The sequence below is a fragment of the Bubalus kerabau genome, chromosome 7 (genome assembly GCF_029407905.1).
Source record: "Bubalus kerabau isolate K-KA32 ecotype Philippines breed swamp buffalo chromosome 7, PCC_UOA_SB_1v2, whole genome shotgun sequence".
Classification (NCBI taxonomy): Eukaryota; Metazoa; Chordata; class Mammalia; order Artiodactyla; family Bovidae; genus Bubalus; species Bubalus kerabau.
In genome coordinates this window covers 11,932,217-11,947,838 of record NC_073630.1, presented here as the reverse complement: position 1 = coordinate 11,947,838, position 15,622 = coordinate 11,932,217, and the positions used below count along the sequence as shown (strand labels likewise).

General features: G+C 40.3%; 1 protein-coding gene across 2 annotated transcripts in view; it reads right to left on the bottom strand.

The window, feature by feature from the left end:
• Positions 1-14,461, bottom strand: part of CCSER1 (coiled-coil serine rich protein 1) — a 1,463,256-nt gene extending 1,448,795 nt beyond the window's left edge. For both annotated transcript variants that reach the window (XM_055587653.1, XM_055587652.1), the window contains exon 1: positions 14,032-14,461. The gene's annotated coding sequence lies outside the window, so the exon portion shown is untranslated. The remainder of the gene's footprint in view (positions 1-14,031) is intronic.
• Positions 14,462-15,622: the final 1,161 nt, after the last annotated feature.

Here is a 15,622-nt window from a genome sequence, read left to right as displayed (position 1 = left end):
GTGTCCTTTTGTTAATGTAGTGAATTACCTTCATTTTTTTTTTAATTTATTTATTTTAATTGGAGGTTAATTACTTTACAATGTTGTATTGGTTTTGTCATACATCAACATGAATCCACCATAGGTATACACATGTTCCCCATCCTGAACCCCCCTCCCACCTCCCTCCCAGTACCATCCCTCTGGGTTATCCCAGTGCACCAGCCCCAAGCATCCTATATCATGCATCGAACCTGGACTGGCAATTCATTTCATATATGATATTATACATGTTTCAATGCCATTCTCCCAAATCAACCCACCTTCTCCCCCTCCCACAGAGTCCAAAAGACTATTCAATACATCTGTGTCTCTTTTGCTGTCTCGCATACAGGATTATCATTACCATCTTTCTAAATTCCATATATATGCATTAGTATACTGTACCGGTGTTTTTCTTTCTGGCTTACTTCACTCTGTATAATAGGCTCCAGTTTCATCCACCTCATCAGAACTGATTCAATGTATTCTTTTTAATGGCTGAGTAATACTCCATTGTGTATATGTACCACAGCTTTCTTATCCATTCATCTGCTGATGGACATCTAGGTTGCTTCCATGTCCTGGCTATTGTAAACAGTGCTGCGATGAACATTGGGGTACATGTGTCTCTTTCAATTCTGGTTTCCTTGGTGTGTATGCCCAGCAGTGGGATTGCTGGGTGGTATGGCAGTTCTATTTCCAGTTTTCAGTTTTTTAAGGAATCTCCACACTGTTCTCCATAGTGGCTGTACTAGTTTGCATTCCCACCAACAGTGTAAGAGGGTTCCCTTTTCTCCACACCCTCTCCAGCATTTATTGCTTGTAGACTTTTGGATCGCAGCCATTCTGACTGGCATGAAATGGTACCTCACTGTGGTTTTGATTTGCATTTCTCTGATAATGAGTGATGTTGAGCATCTTTTCATGTGTTTGTTAGCCATCTGTATGTCTTCTTTGGAGAAATGTCTGTTTAGTTCTTTTAAACTCTTTGTTTTACACTGTTATTTTGAATCTATATTTTTCTCTGAGTTATATAACTAGATTTCCCAAGAAGTAAATATTACTAAAATATATACTTTTCTTATGCTTCATAATTGAAACATTCCTGCTGGCAATAGGCAAAAGAAAAAAATCAAAACAGGTAAGAGAAACAGCATGACATACAGGATGGATAGTACATATACTTTAAAAATGTGAAAAGTAGAATTATTAAGTGAAAATATGCCCCACAAAAAGGCCACACAACCATTTCCTACAGTTCATGCACTTGAAATATAGGGAATTTCTGACAAAATGAAAAACTGTGGTACCTCAACTACTCTCCAATTGTCCCTATAAGGGAAGATATAGACAGGTATCGGAGAAGGCAATGGCACCCCACTCCAGTACTCTTGCCTGGAAAATCCCATGGACGGAGGAGCCCAGTGGGTTGCTGTCTGTGGGGTCACTAAGAGTTGGATACGACTGAGCAACTTCACTTTCACTTTTCATTTTCATGCATAGGAGAAGGAAATGGCAACCCACTCCAGTGTTCTTGCCTGGAGAATCCCAGGGATGGGGGAGCCTGATGGGCTGCCATCTATAGGGTCGCACAGAGTTGGACACGACTGAAGCGACTTAGCAGCAGCAGCATAGACAGGTATACAATTTACCACTCGTGTTACAGTGATAAGTAAATCTATATCATATTAGTGACAGGATGTCTTACATGTAAGCAAATGTGTTTTTCAACGATGACAATCACTTACTGCCACACTGAACATTCAATGGTATGTGTGAGAGTGGAGTACTGGAAACAAGCAGATGTACAGAATGGCAGTCCAAGAAGTCACTAACGCGGCTATAAAAAGACAGAGAAAAGAAGTCTTCCAAGTTCCATTTTCACCAAGTATCATGGACAATATGGGCACTACAATTGAAAACTAAACTGTAGGAGGATAAAAACCATATGTTTCATCAACCATTATATACACAGGTACTAGCAACATTTGTTTACTCGATTGAAGAATTCTGCTATCCTCATGTGACCTCAGATTTGCAAACATGTCAAAATGGATATCTGGTCTATAGAAATTGAGAGGAGACCCCAAATTCCAGAAGACTTAAAATGAACGTGGAGTAGATGTTTGGGATACTTGTTTAACAATATGACAATCCAGTCGGTTCTTTGGCCCCCATTTTCCATATCAGCCTATGCTCCTTTCTTTGAACCTCACTGATACCCTAATGTCCCTGGTGTATATGCCATAGTCCCTCCAGTCCTTTCATTTTTTTCCAAGACTTGTGGCCATTTTAGGATATCTGGTTTCAAGTTAAGAACCAAGTAACCTAAAAAAGTTTTTAGTCCATGAAAAAGCCATAGAGAGAAATATTCAAAGTAAGTAATATTCACTGACTCAAGACAGTGGTTAGCTCCAGGAGTTGCTCACATAAAATGGACAATATTTAAGCTATTCTTAAGCAGTATTCATTTACTAATCAATTACTAAGGATCTTCACATCACTGATTTAGATGAGCTGTTTGAAAAAGAAAACAAAGCACAAAACTGTGCCCTCATTAAGTTAACAATCTAGTGGACATGAAGCACAAGTAAACAGTAAATTTATGATACTTTAAATGGAGATTTGATAGTGATATACACAGCCTGCTATTAGAACTCAGAACAAGCTTCTTACATGGGGCTGAAGTAGGCATCCTTGAACTTAAATTTGCATTGAGCCTTGAAAGACTCACAAGAATAAGTCAAATGATGGAAGGTCAGTCATTTCAAGTGAATGATGGAGCATCTGCAATGGCTATGAAAGGCTATGATAAGCAAAAACAAAAACAACAAAATATTTTGCAAGGGAGGATTTCAGCAAGAATCTAGTACCCTGGAGAGCTCCCTTGCCTCAAAGGTGACTAGATAGACTGAGGACTAGTCTGTCGGAAGTGGGGTTGGAGATCTCATCTCCAGAACTTCAAATTTACCAATCTATCCCATGTGGCAACCCACTCCAGTATTCTTGCCTGGAGAATCCCATGGACAAAGGAGTCTGGTGGGCTACAGTCCATGGGGTCGCAAAGAGTCAGACACGACTGAGCGACTAACACACACACGTACATCCCATATTCAACTAAAACTTTTTGGTACTTAAAATACAGTACATCATTAAATCATTCCCTATATTAGATTCTGGGGTTATGTGTTTCTTTCATTATCATCCAGTGAACCTGATGGTCCTCAGAAATATCATGGAAGGCAATTCTCTCCTACTCTTCACTAGATAGTTAATACTGTAGTGTCTTTATCCTTTCAGCGTTTTGAGCAGGACTTGGATCTGGGACCCTCAAAATGTCCCCATGGGATGCTTCATATTACACTTTCCCTGTAATCAACTTAGACCCTCCCACTGCAGAACCCTTTAAAAAGATGAACTGGTGTTGATGAAGATGTTTCCCAATATCACCATATTTACACCTTGAGGAACACTGTAGGAAATATACCTCAAAGTTAATTTTAGCCACAATGTTGCTGCAACTTTATATGTTTGCTGTACAAATTTATAATGCTTTTCTATGGCCCAATTTAGTAATCTGTACTTTATTTTTAAAATTACTGCTCAAGGAGGTACATTCTAATTTTTAAGAAACTCATTTATTAATGAATACATTTAGTTTTATTGGGTCTGTTTGCACATAAATATAGTATTAAAAATTGAAAACAAAATCAAATAACTCTGATCTTGAGCTATCTGCCAAGTAGGTAGCATTCCTCTGAAAATTTAGGAATTCTAGTATACTGACCCATTGGTTTTATTATCAGTTCAGTCGCTCAATCGTGTCTGACTCTTTGCAACCCATGAACCGCAGCACACCAAGCCTCCCTGTCCATCACCAACTCCCAGAGTTCACCCAAACCCATATCCATCGAGTCAGTGATGCCATCCAACTATCTCATCCTCTGTTGTCCCCTTCTCCTCCTGCCCTCAATCTTTCCCAGCATCAGGGTCTTTTCAAATGAGTCAGCTCTCCACATCAGGTGGCCAAAGTATTGGAGTTTCAGCTTCAGCATCAGTCCTTCCAATGAACACCCAGGACTGGTCTCCTTTAGGATGGACTGGTTGAATCTCCTTGCAGTCCAAGGGACTCTCAAGAGTCTTCTCCAACACCACAGTTCAAAAGCATCAATTCTTTGGTGCTCAGCTTTCTTTATAGTCCAACTCTTGCATCATACATGACTACTGGAAAAACCATAGCCTTGACTAGACAGACCTTTGTTGGCAAAGTAATGTCTCTGCTTTTTAATATGCTGTCTAGGTTGGTCATAACTTTCCTTCCAAGGAGTAAGCGTCTTTTAATTTCATGGCTGCAATCACCATCTGCAATGATTTTGGAGCCCAAAAAAATAAAGTCTGACACTGTTTCCACTGTTTCCCCATCTATTTTTTGCCATGAAGTGATGGGACCAGATGCCATGATCTTAGTTTTCTGAATGTTGAGCTTTAAGCCAACTTTTTCACTCTCCTCTTTCACTTTCATCATGAGGCTCTTTAGTTCCTCTTCACTTTCTGCCATTAGGGTGGTGTCATCTGCATATCTGAGGTTATTGATGTTTCTCCCGGCAATCTTGATTCCAGCTTGAGCTTCTTCCAGCCCAGCGTTTCTCATGATGTACTCTGCATATAAGTTAAATAAGCAGGGTGACAATATACAGCCTTGAGGTACTCCTTTTCCTATTTGGAACCAGTCTGTTGTTCCATGTCCAGTTCTAACTGTTGCTTCAGTAAGACATTTCAAAACTTTACATGAAATAAGTTACTCTTAGTCTGCATTTCTAATATTGAACTTGATTTTTATATAGAAGTATGTTTTTCCTTTTCTTAAGCTTCATATGATGTCTTTCAAGTTTTTCCTGAATGTACTAAATAATACTTTATATTAAAGAGTACTCACTAAACACATTTCATATATTCAGACTTAATGACTTAATGCTCTGGTAATTTGTATATCTATAAATAACAAAAACAATCAAACAAATAAAAATAGTTGAGAAAGAATTGACCAGAATGTCAAAGCCTATATCTGCATTTGTTTCTGCCATGTTTTTATACTTGTTTGGTTTTATTTGTAAATCTTACACTGGTTTATGATGTATCAATTACTGCTACTGCCAAAATCAAGCAAAAAACAACGAAAGGAAAAAAAGCCACAAACAAAAGCAATAACAACTCACTAACAGAATCATAGTATTTAACTTTCCAGGAAAAACCTAACTGCAGTGAACAGATACATAAGAAATATGACATGCTAGTCTGAATTTGCCTGGAAAATCCCATGGACGGAGGAGCCTGGTAGGCTGCAGTCCATGGGGTCGCTAAGGGTCAGGCACGACTGAGCGACTTCACTTTCACTTTTCACTTTTCATGCATTGGAGAAGGAAACAGCAACCCACTCCAGTGTTCTTGCCTGGAGAATCCCAGGGACAGCGGAGCCTGGTGGGCTGCCGTCTATGGGGTCGCACAGAGTCGGATACGACTTAAGTGACTTAGCAGCAGTAGCAGTCTGAATTTGGTTGATAAGGAAGTTGAATTAAGGCAATATACCTGGCTTACCAAACACTTCCTGAACACAGGAATACCTCTAGTTTTCATTAACAAACAGGGAAAATTAGAGAAGGCATCACACCATCTTTCTTTCTTCAGCTGTCTGACATTCCCACTATATTATATTCAAATAAGGTTATAAAGCAGAATGAAGAAAAGCCAGGTCATCTTGAAATAAACAACTGACTTAGAATTACAGAAACAAACCAGAAAGGGAAGAATCTGTATTCCATTTATGTGGATTAAAGAACCACAGGCGGTACATCCTTTTTGAAACAGACTGACATACATAATAAGCATTTACAAAATGTTTGCTGTCAATGATGATGAATGAGTTAGCACTATAGTGGGACACAGCCACACAGAAGATAACATGTAGCAAAATGAAGCAATCTGGTGATGATCAGAACCTGGAACTAGACTTGCCCTTCAGTCTGGAAAGCACAATACAACCCCAGCTATAAATACTTCCAAGAAGTCCAACCAACCTATATCTGGGGGTGGAGCCATACAGAAGGAGGAAAAGTGAAAGCAGTAACAGATTTTATTTTCTTGGGATCCAAAATCACTGCGGACAGTAACTGCAGCCATGAAATTAAAAGACACTTGCTCCTTGGAAGGAAAACTAGGACAAACCTAGACAGCGTATTAAAAACCTGCCACCATTTTACTGACAAAAGTCCACATATTCAAAGCAAAGGTTTTTCCAGTAGTCACGTATGGATATGAGAGTTGGACCATTAAAAAGATTGAGAGCCAAAGAAATGATGCTTTCCTATTGTGGTGCTGGAGAATACTCTTGAGAGTCCCTTAGACAGCAAGGAGATCAAACCAGTCAGTCCTAAAGGAAATCAATCCTGAATATTCATTGGAAGGACTGATGCTGAAGCTAAAGTTCCAGTACTTGGGCCATCTGATGCAAAGAGCCAACTCATTGAAAAAGACCCTGATGCTCATAAAGACTGAAGGCAAAAGAAGAAGGAGGTGGCAGAGGATGAGATGGTTAGATAGCATCACCAACTCAATGGGCATGAAACTGGGCCACTCTGGGAGACAGTGAAGGACAGAGGAACCTGGCATGCTGCATCCATGGGGTCACAGAGAGTTGGACATGATTTAGCAACAGAACAACAACAATATGCCATAAGAGGTTGGCATCATGAAGGTCTAAGAGTGGGTACTGGGAATGAAGCATACCTCTTAGAGTTGGAAAGTTTTAGAAGTCCAGGAAAAGTAGTTACTGGGGACAAGGCAGGGGAGAGTCTGCTGGCAGATGAAAGAGCTCAGGAAATGAAGTGGTTTCACAGGCATAAACCCAATCCTTAAGAAATAAAGAAGGCTCTGTCAAAGAAAGTTTGTGCTCAAATGCTATGAGAAATGGTGATACTGAGTAAGTTACCAAGATGCAGGGGAAATATTAACTGAGAAATCAGTTTCAGTTGTAAGAAAGAAGCATTACTAAAAATATGCTATAACATTAGAGCTGGACATCAAGGGTGGCTTGATATTAAGTCCTAAGGTCTCGGACTAGATGCCAAGCTTTCCACTCCATAGAAGAACTGCTCATAAATCAGGGGCATGGCTGAGGGCTCTGGTAAACAATTCCAGTGGCAGAAACAGATTCTGACAAAAAGCTACAAAACAGGCCTTAAGTGAGATACTCAGTAAAACAACCAATCTTTTTTTTTTCTTTTTGTTATTATGCAGCTATTTTTATCCATGTTATTGACTGACTTAAACACATTATGAAATATATAACTCTGTCCATGAATCTAGCAGACAGCTTCAGAAAAAGCAAATGTAATGCTGACCATGGACTTCTACAGAATAATACATAAATACTTCAAAATATTTACTTTGCTTCAAACATCTGAACACTGATTAAAGCCATATTTAAGTAAATAAGTTGAAGATTAAAAGTCAAAAGAAACTAAACTGACAAGTAATTTTTTTTCTCTTGGGAGACAAGTTGCATTAACAGGCTGCCCAAAATATCAGTTTTGCTTGAGCAAAGTATTGAAATCTCTGTGTGTACCTTGCCAAAAGATATGCTGTATATTTCCAAATATGGAGAATATCTAATGTTTGACCATTCTCCACATATAGGCACTCATTCTTAAAACTATACTCGGTTACATCTTAAATTTCCACTAATAATTTGGGAGATTCTGACTAGTTGGGGCAAAAGAATTATGGCACTGAGGGCAAAATATATCAGTACTGAAAAGAGTAATAAAAAGATGGGAATATCAGCCTTACAAGTTCTCCATCACTTATTGCAATCACCCAAGAAGCAACAACAGCCATCACGGAAGACAGGAGCAACAGGGTGAATAATGAACAGCTATTGCTGGGCCCAGAGTTAAAACAGGAATAAGGACTGAATACAGTCCACACCTTCTATCTACTGATTTCATAATTTATAAATTATTATAATAAAGTATGAATATTTGGTATAAGTAGTTTGGCAGCTCACAGAACAGAGCCTCAGTTTCCTCATCTCTAAAATATGCACAAAACTGTATAATGTTAGGAGAACTGCATGGCATAACAAATATAAGTGTCATGGAAGAAGTGCTCAGCACATGATAGTCATTGCTGCTGTTGTTAACAAACATCTCATCGTTTGCAAAATAGAAAGAAAAACAACACCCATATTTTCATATAGTCTAGGGACTCCCTTTAAAATACTTTTGTAAACAGTCAGTCTTTGGAAAAACATAAAATATCCTTAGAATGAAGGCATACAATTACTCAATATTTATGTGTTGGCCATTGTTAATTCTTGATGACACTGAACCAAACACACAAATACACATAAAATTAAATTGCAATGAGTACCATAAGGAAGAAGAACATGGAACTAAAGCAATATATATAAGGGACACTGATACAGCAAAGAAGGCCAAGGAAGGTTTCCTTTGGGAAGGGCTGATTGAACTTGTATCTGAAAGGCAGGGGTGGAGGAGTCCTGGGGGTGGGGGGCCAGGACGGAGGAAGAAGAAAGGGAGAAGGATACTAAGAGAGATATAGGATTTGAACGCATTATCTTTATCTTGAAAGACGTACAGATGTAATCTAAAATTCTTTCAGCAGTAAGAACATTTGAGAGAACATTACACACTTGTGAAGCTATTATTGTGCAGCTAAAATAACTGTAATCTTATACAGAGAAAATGATTATAAATGCCAAGACCAAAAATATCACATAAGAGTCAACAAAACTAAAGACTGTCAACCTTTGTACACTGTGCATATTTTTTTCTTTATAAATGACTACCAATAAGATCAGCCTGAGCTCATTATTGTCCAGTTAAATTCTACACTGATGTACTGCTTCCCTAATCAACAAGAAGGAGTTACAAAGTCATTTAATTTTTTTTAAAAAGGAAAAAGCTCAATTAAGATGAAATTCTTCTGATGGAGAGTACAATACTTTCTAGGTCTAAACAGTCAAAGCATAGTTATCTCTACCAGTTGAGGAAAGTATTTAGATATAAAATAGGTGGAAGACATGGCCTTCAAATATCACTATAAAATACTCTAAGTTAGTGGTTCTCAAACTTTAATAGAAGAATCACACGTGTGTGCATGCTTAGTTGCTTCACTCATGTCCAACTCTTTGAGACACTATGGACCACAGCATGCCAGGCTCCACTGTCCATGGGATTCTCCAGGCAAGAACACTGCAGTGGGTTAAGCTGCCCATCTCCAGGGGATCGTCCCAACCCAGGGACTGAACCTGTGTCTCTTATGTCCCCTGCATTGGCAGGCAGGTTCTTTACAACTAGCACCACCTGGGAAGCCCAAGAATCACACAGGAAACCCCAATGCAGAGTTTCTGATTCAATCATTTAACGGAATTGCATTTTAACAAGTTCACTCATGCTATTGTCCAGGGAACCACATTTTGAGAATTACCACTCTAGGTTAAGAATTTGCCATTAGATAACAGAATGTTTCCTTATAAATGACCTTTAGATTTTATTTAGTATCAGAACACAGCTACAGTGTTCAAGAATTGTAATAAGTTTAATCAAAATTTTTAAATTGTTATTACAGTGTAAATAATTAAAAAACAAAAAGTATATTTTTAAGTTAGTCTAAATATAGAGCCAAGAATTTTCCAAACAACAAACTATCTGTCAAAGGTCCAAGCAGAATTTCTTTTAATTGTAATATAATACCACATACCTTAGGAAACATTTTCAAGCACCGCTTTTTTTTTTTTTTGACATTTTGTTTAGCCACGAAAATAGCTTAAAATGAAATATAGTCATTTAAAGTAAGAACTGATAACAATATCCTGGTACTGTATCAACTGCAGATTAAACTGGTCAGCTTTACATTTTTATATTATATTTAAGCTACCTTTTGAAGTATGTTTCCTTTGTTAGTGTCTTTCATCAATCTCCTCATCTTTTCTCTCTGCTTCTCCCACTGCAGAATTCATGTTTTATTGTTAAATGACACTCTCACATAGTGAAGATTATATTGCTGATAAAAGCATATGTCCTCAATATACAGCAAATAGATTTTGTCACTATCCAGTAGGGAAATCATGCAAAAGCTGTCAGTCATACAATGGGAGAGATTACATTATCAAAGTGATACACCTGTGACATATTGTCCAAAACCAAACTCAAAAGAGACCAATTAACAGATATGCTGGTCTGTACTTTGACTACATTGGAAATCATCCCATTCCTGCATGAATAGAAATTGGTGATTTAATAGGATTTTCATTTCAGTAATGACTTATCTATTCACTGTCAACAAAATATATATATATATATATATCTTTTAATTCAACTAAACTGAAAGTAATTCTATTCTGTTATTTACTGAAAGTCATATCTAATATTTGTACTATTTCCTTACTATCACCATAAAATACTTCTGGAGTGTCATATTGATTAGACAGGCTCAATGTCAATTCAGATCTTACCTCTTGTGTTCTTAAAATGGAGGAATGCATTCTAAACAGTTTTGTGTTTGTATAAAAACAAATAAATATATAAAGAACACGTAACTCAGTTAAAAACGCACTCTTATAAACAGAGCACAATCTTATTAGTAATACAATATATTTACCAAAAGATAGTTAAAACATTTTTTAAACTGTTACAACTCTAAAATTATTCCCACAGGTCCTACATCATAGCTATATATTCATGAAAATAATGTAAGGATAGATTAACTATTATGCAAGTGCATTCTAACAACTTTAAAACAAAATATGATAGAAAATATGTTAATAAGGTATACATTTTATATGAATAAAATATTAAGCATTCAATGACTGCTCATTATTTATACAGTTGTTATTTTACATATCTCATCCTCTTTTCTTTAGACCAAATCTAAGGAGAGTTGATTAAGGATATAACTTGAACACCTCACTTCATGTACATTCCAAAATTCAACACTTTAGTGTGACATGGTATATTTAAATATTTAGGGTAAGCATTCTCTACTTACATATTTTTCTAATATAGAGAGAATATATTTTTCACTAAAAAGCAAGATAAAAAACTTGTCTTCTTAGGCACAGAAATATTTACAACTAATTCCAAAAACACAGTGTACAGAATGTTGTACATCAAAAACAGACTCACCCTGTACTTTGTACAACAAATTCAACCACTTTACAATATCAAAAGCTATTTCAAACAAACTTATCTTTCTCATATCTTTTGCTCTTTTCTACAATTTAAGGAGACTTGCATTTTACATTTTATATTCTTATCCACAAGTCACTAATCCTATTTATCCGTTAAGATCAAAACCAACGAAGTCTTACCTACCCTAGAAGCCTTTTCAAACAAAATTCAGTATGAAATGTTATTGTCATGCTCTGAACTCCTGCAGTCTTCATTAGACATGCAATCTCTTATTGTCAAGGTTTGTTAACTGTTCAAGCATGAACATCGGACTTTCCCCAACTGGAGAGTAAGCTCCTGAAGGGCAGGAAGCAAAGAAGTCTTACATTCCTCCACAATACCTAGATAGTGCCTTGCACACGATAGGCTCTTTATTATGAATACTATGTTGCATAATAAAATGCAATAAGGAGGCCAACATCTATATTATATACATTTTTTTCATTTTCAACTTCACGACGTTAATCAACATTCTATAGTATAAAAATGCATCATTAAATAATAAAGTTGCTAATTCTCTGATGGTGTCAAAAAAATATTAATAAGTAAGACTATTTAATAAGTATGACTACAATAATATAGCCCATCAAGTACCTTTTAAAATTCCCCATTACTTCTACATTCCAATGATTCAAGAAAGTTAACAACTCTCAGAGCCAGGGCGCTCAGTTCATGTTTTAATGTAATATATAAAACTACACATGCTCCAGTGTTAAAAATGTATTTTAAACCAATACAAATCTAATCAAATCAAATAAATCTTTAACTGCTTTGTCTTCAAAACAAACAGAACTACTAAGGAAAGCTACTTTCACACTGGAAGAAAACATCAACAGTTGGCATGTTTTGATCAAAAAAGGAGCTCCTTAATTAATACTAAATGAAAACAAATCACTCTGACAGTAAGTTGGTCAGTTCTCTTTCTTCCTGAAATTATTGAACTGGTTGTTACAACATAGAATTTCAATGTTTTAAAAACATTGTGCTTGACAGCTGCTTAGAGACAGCCAAATTCAAAATAATAAGGACACTATCCTACTATATCAGTTACAACGCAGTAGATGGTTCTATGAAAACACACATTTTTCATAGAACAAACATAAATTTGCTAAAACGCAGTTGGTATACACTATTCTAAGGCACCTCTCTAAGCTTCACGGTACGTCTGGAATTTTTGTCTGTTATAAAGCAAACAGGAAAAGAAACTGAAACAAACTAATTGTGTTGTGGACTAGACTAAAAGTATTTTAGGTCTTTTCTTAATAGCTAATTTTAATTCTAATTAGCAATAATCAATACAAACGCACCTAGCTGTCTGCTTCTCTTTCTTCCCCAAGGCTTTTAATAAAACCAGTTTTATGGTAAAATGTGTGCACATTATGTTAACAGCCTTTCTTAGGGGTATAAATGTGTTCGATATCTGTGGGAAGGTATTCAACTGTAAAGATATTAGAAATGAAAGCTGTTGAAACCAAGTAGATGTTTTGTCTGTATTATTGGTGGCCTGAAGAGGCAAGAGACCTGATAAGTACACACACACATAAAAGGCAAAGGATCAGTAACTTGTAAAAAGCATGTTTTTTTCTACCTGTAAAATGGCAAGTGATTTTCTGACTTCCTTCATCTCATATTCAAGGTCCCACGAGAAAGGGGGTGGGGATGGAATGGAAAGCAGAATTGCTTCTAATTCTGAGAAAGAGGAGGGCAGAGAGGAATTGAGATAGAGGAGGAGAGGGAGACAGAGAAGCTCAGGAAACACGGAAGGAAACCCCGAGAAATTTCACAACTCTTTGCCATAAATAGCCTTTCTTCTCACTCTGGATCCCTCCTCCTTTACATCAGCAAGGCTCAGCCTCCACGCGCAAAGCAGCACCATTCACAAATCCCTCCATCACCCCATCGCGCAACCCTGCCCCTGACAGCACTGAGTGTACGAGTCCCCGGGACACAACCCAGAAGGTGGGGGAAGGCGGAGCAAGGGGACACCTGCGGTTTCAGCTCGGGACTGATTTTCTCTCCAGGTTAACCAACGCTTTGATTAATCCAGAGCGCGAAAACACACACACACACAAACACACCCCTCCCTAGAGCCCTGGATGCGCCACCACAAAGCAATTTGTTCACACTAAGTCGCTGCTGTTCCTGCCGCCGCTGGTGAGGGTCTCGCCTCCAATCCAGGAAGCCAGCGCCGGAGGACGAGAGGGCGAAGGCAAGGGGCCGTCCAGGTTCCGGCACTGCGGCTCCACCAGGAGCCCCGGGCTCCCCGCCCCCTTTCCCCTTCCCCCTCCCCGCCACCGCCCCCACCCGGGCTCCCGCAGTCCCCGGGGCCAGCGCTGCCCGGACGCCTCTACCTGCGGGACGAGAGTGGCGAAGGAGGGGAGCGGCCCCGAGCTGCTCCAACTCTTGCCTCCTCGACCGGCCGCGCTCCTCACCGCCCCGGAGCGGCGACCGCAGCCGCGGTGATCCGAGGGCTCAGGAGCGCGGAGGAAAAGGCCACGCAGCGCGCGGAGAGTCGCGGGACCGCGACGAGCGAGCCCTTCCGCCTCCCTCCCACCCCGCCCGCCAGGCCAGGTCTCCGCGCCGCACACGCCTGGCCCATGGCCGGCGCCCCGGGCCTGGGCGGGGGCTGCCCCGGGGCGGCCCGGGCACGGCGCCGTCACCTGCCGGGCGGTCCTCCCCGCGTCCGCCCGGGGCCGACCCCAGTGTCGCGGCGACGCGAAGCGCGACCCGCCGGGTGCGGGGGCACTGGGGGCGTTACTACCTTGAGGGCTCCGCGCCGCTTGTTAGGCTCCTCCCGGGCACTCGGGGATTTATGTCTTCGGGGCACGGGACTGTCTTTCCCGGTCCCCTTCCTCTGCCCTCCCTCCCCTTCTCGGATGTTGGGCTCCTTCTCTCTACTCCCAGTTGTATAGAGTAGAGCTGCGTTATTTAATAATCCTCCTGCTCCTCCTGCCCGCGCCAGCAGAGCTGCTCTGCCTGAGCCACCGCTTCCCAGTCAGTCATGTTGTGGAGAGAGGGAGAGAGAGGCGGATTGGCAGTCGGTCGGCGACTATTTGTGGTGAGAGAGAGAAGAGCAGAGCAAGAGGAGGGCAGGGGAGGGACGTGGGGAGGCGCTTCCAAGTGTGTGAGTGCGCGGAGTGTGACTGAGTGGGGGAACGAGGGAGCCACCTCTCTGGCAGGCCGCGCTCTCAGACTGTGAGGAGGGCGGCGGCGAGCGCTGCCTTTATAAGGTCGGGGTTGGGGGAGGGGTTAGACCGGGGCCGGGGGGGTGGGGGCGGGGGCTCCGAGGGCGGCGCCCGGCCAACTGCGTCCGCGGGTTACCACGCATGCATACTCACGCATTAACGCGCGCACACCCAGTGCTGCCCGGTTGCTGAGTTTTCGTTTTAGGGGTAGCCGTATCAGACCATGCTGACTTGGCTTTCTTCTTAGCCCATCTTCGTGCATGCAAAGAGTCCAAGTGCACTGGCAGGTCAAAACTGGGGAAGGGAGGAAATCTGAAGCTCTGCGAAGAGGACGCTTTAATAGTGAAAATGCACTGTATATTTTCTCTCCAAACCACCGATATAATAATTGTGAGGTTCTTCGTCCTCTTTTCCTTCTCACACAGCCTATTCACATTCTGACACGTCTCTCCCTCAAAGACAGCAAGGAAAGAAACCTGACTTCCTTACTCTAAGCCCATGATATCTCCCAGCAAATATTTACAGTCATCAACTGGTCTGTAGGATAATGAAAGCATTGGGACTGTGACCTGGAGTGGAACTTGTGTTGTTACACAGATGGTCCTCGACAACACGGGGATTACAAACAAAACCAGTTACCATTTTGACATCATTTGACTGATGGCCCTCTGAAGAAATTTTGCCAGTTTAGTGATGGAGAAGACTTCTGATGCATGATGCTGTTGCTTACCTAATTTATTTTCCCTTGATCCTCTCTCCTATTGCACTGCTTCATTTCCTTTTAGATTTGCCCTGAGTCCTGAACTCTCCCATTCATCCCTCTTTATCTCCACTCCTGTATATTTATGTCTTTAGCAGGAGGCAACACAGCAGAGGGAATGCATTTAACTCTGTGTGTGTGTGTGTGTGTGTGTGTTGGAAACATTTTTTTAGCCAATTCTGGTGGCTTGTAGGACTATTTCTAGATAGCAAATGCATTCCCAGTGTTGAGTTTGTACACCTGACACTAACTAGACTCCTGCTCAGATTACATGATTTTGTGATCTGGTGGTCTACTGTATTGGCAAACTGCTTCCAAGAACCAAGCAATCTATGCTTTTTTCAAGAGAGTGTGTGTGTGTGTGTGTGTGTGTGTGTGTGTACATGCACACATTATAAATAATTTGG